Consider the following 6,246-nt stretch of genomic DNA (forward strand, 5'->3'; position numbering starts at 1 on the left):
GGTTCAAAAATCATTAGAGGTGGGGTGAAATACAGACAGACACATACATGCAGCATAATCACATGGGTTTTGTTTCCCTAGGACCAGGCTTAAATCCATGGAAAAATATGCTCAGCTTTAATCAAAGAGCAAGAACTACAACTCTGTGACACAGGGCCAGACAATCTAAAAAGCCTCAGGGCCACCAAGGGGCCTTACAGGCCCTGAGCATCCTCAGCCGAGGCCTCCCCCCACACCCCTGCCATGGGCCAAGGAGCCCCATTTCAGCTCAGCCCTGGATCATCATTCCTTGCCTGAGCTACATTGCAGGGTTAGCTGTTTCCCATCCTGTCTCTGGTCCTGCACCCTGAATGGGCCTCTGACCTGTGCTGTAGCTCTGTCTCCAGCCCTGTCTTCTGAATGGACCTGTTGGAGATAACCTCTAGCTTTGTCCTGTCTCTGGCCCTGCCTCTTGCTGCTCCTGACTGGACTCCTTGGATGGATCCTGGACCTGATTCATCACCTCACCTTGTCTGGGACTCTCCATGGACCCACTGTTACCAGCACCCAGTGCTGCCCACAGTGTTCAGAGATGGTGGGATGGTGCTCTGGTCAATGAGGGCACTGTCTTGGCCATGGTCACCCTCCGCTTCTGGTTCATCCCCTCTCATAGAGCAGCCCTGCTCCTGCTGTTTCCTGACAAAAAGTTTTCTATAAGAAGACTGCTAGATCTGAGAGATGTTTGTATTGGACTGCCAGTGATTAGGAAATTAGGAAATTAAACTGTTAAGACATATTTTAATCACATACTAACTCATCTGCTAGCACATCTCTTGTCTCAGGAAGAAATAAATAATATCTTGTACATGTTACTTTTCAGTCTGAAGAGCAATGCAGGAAAATAGGGTTCTGTTTCCACAAATAGGAGATGCACAAGACCTTCTGCTCAAGAAACTTCTTAGTACATCTCTAGCGAATGCAGAGGACAAGCAAACTATGTAAGGGGACAATTTACCACAGACTTGTTATCCCTGACAGATCTTTGTTTTCATTTGCAAGGTACAACCTAAATTTGTTACTGATCCAATCTAGAACTATCGTTGTGCTATTTATGTTTTGGTAGCAAATCAGCTACTTTGTGTCAACTCCTTGCTCCTTTTTTCTTCTCTCACTCTGACTCTTTGGAGCAATACTGTATTGCTGCCATATAAGATGAATTCCTCTCAACCTCACTACTAACATGGAGAACACTGTGCTGACTTTAAGGCAATGGATTCCTATTCCAAATTACAGGAGGACACTATAACCTGAAATAGTGATATATTTGGTATCAGGCGAAGGAAACATCTTTTAATGGTATTCATTTTGTCCCACTAGTGAGGAGAACTATGTCATTTAAGTTTAAATCCTGTAATGAGACATATAAATGCACCCCGTAGCCTTAGGGCAAGCTCCAACAAAATCAATAGGGCACAGAGGTTCCCAGAACTACATAGCTTTATACTCCTGACCAGTCCCATATTATCACCTTCATCACCTGCTTTTCTCCTCAGAAATCCTGTTCAATTGCTAATCTAAGGGGTACAGCAGTATACACGTGCCTGTTCAGTTCTGTCAGAGAGCTGAACTGTTTTTATTGCTTTCCTCTTGATTGTCTTGCCTGACAGTATACATTTCTCTGAAGGACTTAAGTCTTTACAGTGGGAGCAATTATTCCTCTAGGGGTGTATTACCGTGTGTGTGTGTGTGTGTGTGTGTGTGTGTATAGTGATAGGGTACACAACCATACGCGTTGACAGAGAAACATTTCTGGTAGATGACACACTGTGCTGGTACAGACACAGAACTAAGTTCTTTGAGGGCTGATCTCTGTTTACAAAAGCAAATCCAATTTCATAAATATTCTGTCACTTCCATATAGAAGTGTTTATAATAATTGACATAATTTATTTTTTCTGTCTCTACTTTCAGGAGATATTTTCAGGAATTTCTTCTGTCTGAGAACACAACAAATGGTGGAACACAAAGGATTTCTGCTTCATGAACCACAAGGAAAAGACCTACAGACAACTTTTATACAAATCACTGATACCGAAAGTACTGCAGTTTTCATCTAGAGGAGACCCTGCATGTACCTAATGGCTAATCTCTCTGAGAAGTTTAAGATTAAAGATTGACAGGCTGTAGACACTGAGTGCTTACTCTCAGACACCTGCTGACTCAGTGATTACTCCATGGGAAAATACAGTCAGCCAGAAGGATACTATTGCAAATATTATTAGATGCCTAGTGACATATAGCTAGATGCTATTTGTGAGCAAGAGTATTCTTTGCAAGTGAGAACAATGACAAAATAAAGGATACTTGGAACTCTCTAAAATTAAATCTCTTAAAAAAGAAAGTGTACTTCTCTATCCTGACACAAGCAAAGTGCTGTAGAAACTCAGAGTATCATGGATAAAAAAGACAAGTTCAGCTGGAGAGAAAAGAAAGGGTTTCAACCTAACCTTTCTCTCTTCCATGACAAAGGAAACCTGACACCTGAAAAACTAAGGACCAGGACTGTAACAATGTGCTGAGCCTTCCTTGAAGCAGAGTGCTGCAATGTAAATTACTGCTCAGTTGAGGGTGCAGGTCAGAGATGGCAGATTACTCCCTCATTCCTTCCAGCTCCTCCTCTAGGGAATACCATAAATATCATAAATGACCTCTTTTCTTCGCCACTGGTCTGGAAACTTGCAGTTAATTAATTTTCCCCCATTCAACATAAAGGTTTAGGACTCTATCCAAGTTTTTTTTCCAGTGAAYATCCAGCATTAAATGGAAGCTTCCCCAAGCTTAGCAAACAGTTTATAACAATGATTGGCAGCTCTTTCCAAGGTCACTACAGGTCACTCAAAACTGAGATTCACAGCTTACCACTTGTACTCCAGGGGCCTTTTCCAGGCACCAGACTTCTTTCATAGCCTTGCCCAACCACACAGTTCAATTCAACATGAATTGAATTTAACTGACCCTCACCTAAGTGGAGAGACTGGCACAGATCAAAAACAGAGTCTAGGTAATTGGACAGAAAAATTGTTCAAGCTAGCAACCTCTTCCACCTTTTAGGAATAAATGACTATTGATAAAGCTACCCATACTGAAAAAGGAAGAGCCAGGTTTTTCTCTCCTCATCCCAAAAGGAGTAAAACTCACATTGCCCATTTTCTTTTAGAGTTACTTACACTGCTGCAGTATGTGTTGTTTCTGCTATTCTGGCCCATCTCTAGGCAAGAATGCAAAAATCCCATGATCAGGAGAGCAAGCAGGCTGAATAGTGGTTACAGTGTACACAGAAGATGACTTGGATTAYGGCTCATGCTTCTTGAACTACCTATGTGTCAGTCATTGAATTATAGACTAAATACATCAGAAATAATCTTTAGAGCAAAGGGAGCAAATTTAAATCTTTGAGGAATATTTATAGAACTTCAAATTGATTTAGCAAATATAAGGTCCCTTCAACAGCAAAACTCTGCAAAAGCAAAACTGGCATAACTGCTTCCTTTTTTTGGCACATTTGTATGACTTTGAGCTAGACAGAGCACCCGGATAGAGAGAACATTTTATGGTACTAATTACAGTGGAAAACTAGGTGGAATGCTGACTTAATTTATGCCCTGCTGTTGCAAGCGCTTTACTCACACATTTGTTTGCAAGACCAAGGTCTTAGCCACACAGTGAAACAACTGTCAAGAGTACCTGAAGACAAGATGAAATGGTTCTGAGAGTATGGTACAAGAAATCAGGGGTTCTGTCAAACAGTAGTGATAGGCCTAAAACTCCCCACAGGCAATTCTGAAAATGAAAAGTTGATTTATAAAACCTAGTAAAACTGTATGTTGAATAAAACAACATTGTCTGGGTCTCTTTATGTGGCCTGCCTGGGCAACAAGCCAATAGTCTGAAACAGTTTAATATTATACAAAAAAACTACCTGTAAAATCAATCACAATAAGTTCTGCATTGGAAGTTCAGGGCAAGGGTGAGGTAGGCAGTTATAAAGTGTTGTTCTTTTGTTAACAGTCTAGTAAATATGCAGTTCTTTTCTGCAGTTCTTTCTTTAGATTAACAATGCCTGACAAACACCTGTAGGAATAAGTTAACATCACAACAGTTTTATCGCTCCTGAAAAAAGTAAAGTACTTGACAGTAAACTATGAAAATTCACTTTTCATTTTTGGAAGACATGGGAAGCTGTCTTTGTTCCCCCCTTTTCCCCCTCCCCCCCCCAGATGCATGTCAGAGTTGTCAAGCTTTTTTTAATTAAGTATTTGAGCATTAAATATGTTCAATATTACTCACRTGGAATGAGGAATAAAGGGCATTTTGTTTAAGAGAAAGATAAATTACCTAAATGTGGTCATCAGTGAAAGCAGTAGAATAGGCAAACAAGACTTCTAAGTTATGCTCTCCCCTCTGAAATGGACTTTGGCCAGATCCAATAAAGTAGTTAGGACAAATAGAAGTACAAATGTTCTGAACTGTAATCCAAACAATCCCTGCTCTGCTTGTAAATAACACCTAAATTTTGCTTCTGACCATGCCCCAAATTTTACATAAAACAGAAGTGTATTGATCATTCCTAATTACATCCAGTGACTATACAGTGCTGTCACAGGGGCAGAAACTAGGTCTGTCCTCTCCTACGACAGCATTCTAACCATGCTGTGTCTGGCCCAATCAGCTTGAGTTTGTGGCTGTATCATATCTCAGCCTTAATAGGAAAAGCCTGTAGATTTGGTTATAAGGGTACTCTCCTGGCAGATGGACAATATGCATTTCAACTCCCTCAACTCAAGGTTGCATAATTCCTAGTGATTAAATGGTAGCCTATGACATAAAGAGGTGCTTCACCTGCAATTATAGTGCAGTTGTAAAAGGTTTCAGTTTATAAAGCCCAGCTGAAACCACCCTGAGAGCAGTGCATCAGACCTAGAGGTGAGGGAGGTTTTCTAAGCATCCTCCTCACACATTTCCTATTGGCAAGCTCCACGGGTTCTGGTCACCTCTGCAAGACACCTTCCTTTCCCTCCATACTGTCTTGGGATGCTAGGCACCAGGTCTGGGTTCTGCATGCCACTTTAGGGACCAAACGCCTAATTTTTAACCCCATCTCTTACCATCCCTTTGTTGCAGTTTCTCCTTCTGAAAGTGGGGGTGATAATTCTTACCTAACAAAAGTGCTGACCCTTGTGTAACTGGAGCCTAAAAGAGACTTTTGCTTTCCTCAGCAACAAGAAGTGCGGTAGTACAAAGTACTCTTATTATGCAGTGAAATAGCTGATTGCATCTCTCACACTTTTAGATGACCCAATGTTCTACACAGCCCCCATTCTTGGGCTGACCTCAAAGAAAATACTGTACATTTAAAAGATGCAGAATCACTAAATAAAGGGTTGCTCATCCTGTTAAAAGTAAAAAACAATATAAGGAAGAGTGGCCATGCATGATGTACACATCAAAAATATATTTTTTTGATTTATGGAAATACCTGTCTACTGTGATGTACTCTCCTCTTGCTGATCTACACATTTCTTGGGGCTGAAAGAGGATACTCTCATTACCTTTGTGAAAATGATGAATAACCCTTATATTCCTGAGAACATATTGAAAATAAAGGCAAGACAGAAAGACACACCGAACTTGAAGAGAACCATTTAGTGAAAGTAACCAACAAGCAGAGGACATATCCTTTTCATAGTTCAGTATTTTGGATAATCGTTTTGGTGCTTAAGAAAAGGAAGGATGGGTATACCTTGGTGGCTTGACACAGCCTCGCCCAGAGTTCTGCCAATACATCTCAGCCCTCAGTACAAAAATCCTTTTTCCTGCGCTTGTACAAATCTCTGTCCCCTGAGTCTAAGCAAATAATGAGGCCAAACGCACATGGTGTTTTGGGATGTGGACAGATGTCTGTCAGAGCCTTTGTTAAACTTGCCAAACATTTTCATTTGTGACCCAGTTCACTCAGCTTTGTAAGAACCCAGCATATTAACTCTCTGGTTACCCTTCATTTGTTATCTGCATCGAGAAATCAGACGATTCAGTTGGCTTCTAATTGACTGGTTTGCTGCGTCCTGGATCGTGTTGTTTACTGCAACGGATACAAGCTCTAGGGAGAGCTTTTACTAACATACTCAACAATTAAATAGGTCAAGCTGACTGGAAAAAGAAAAGGTGACCCACACTGAGGAAATTAATTTGTTTTTCCCTTCTTTTCCC

Source organism: Apteryx rowi, unplaced genomic scaffold, assembly GCF_003343035.1.
Source record: "Apteryx rowi isolate R43461 unplaced genomic scaffold, aptRow1 scaffold_193, whole genome shotgun sequence".
Lineage (NCBI taxonomy): Eukaryota > Metazoa > Chordata > Aves > Apterygiformes > Apterygidae > Apteryx > Apteryx rowi.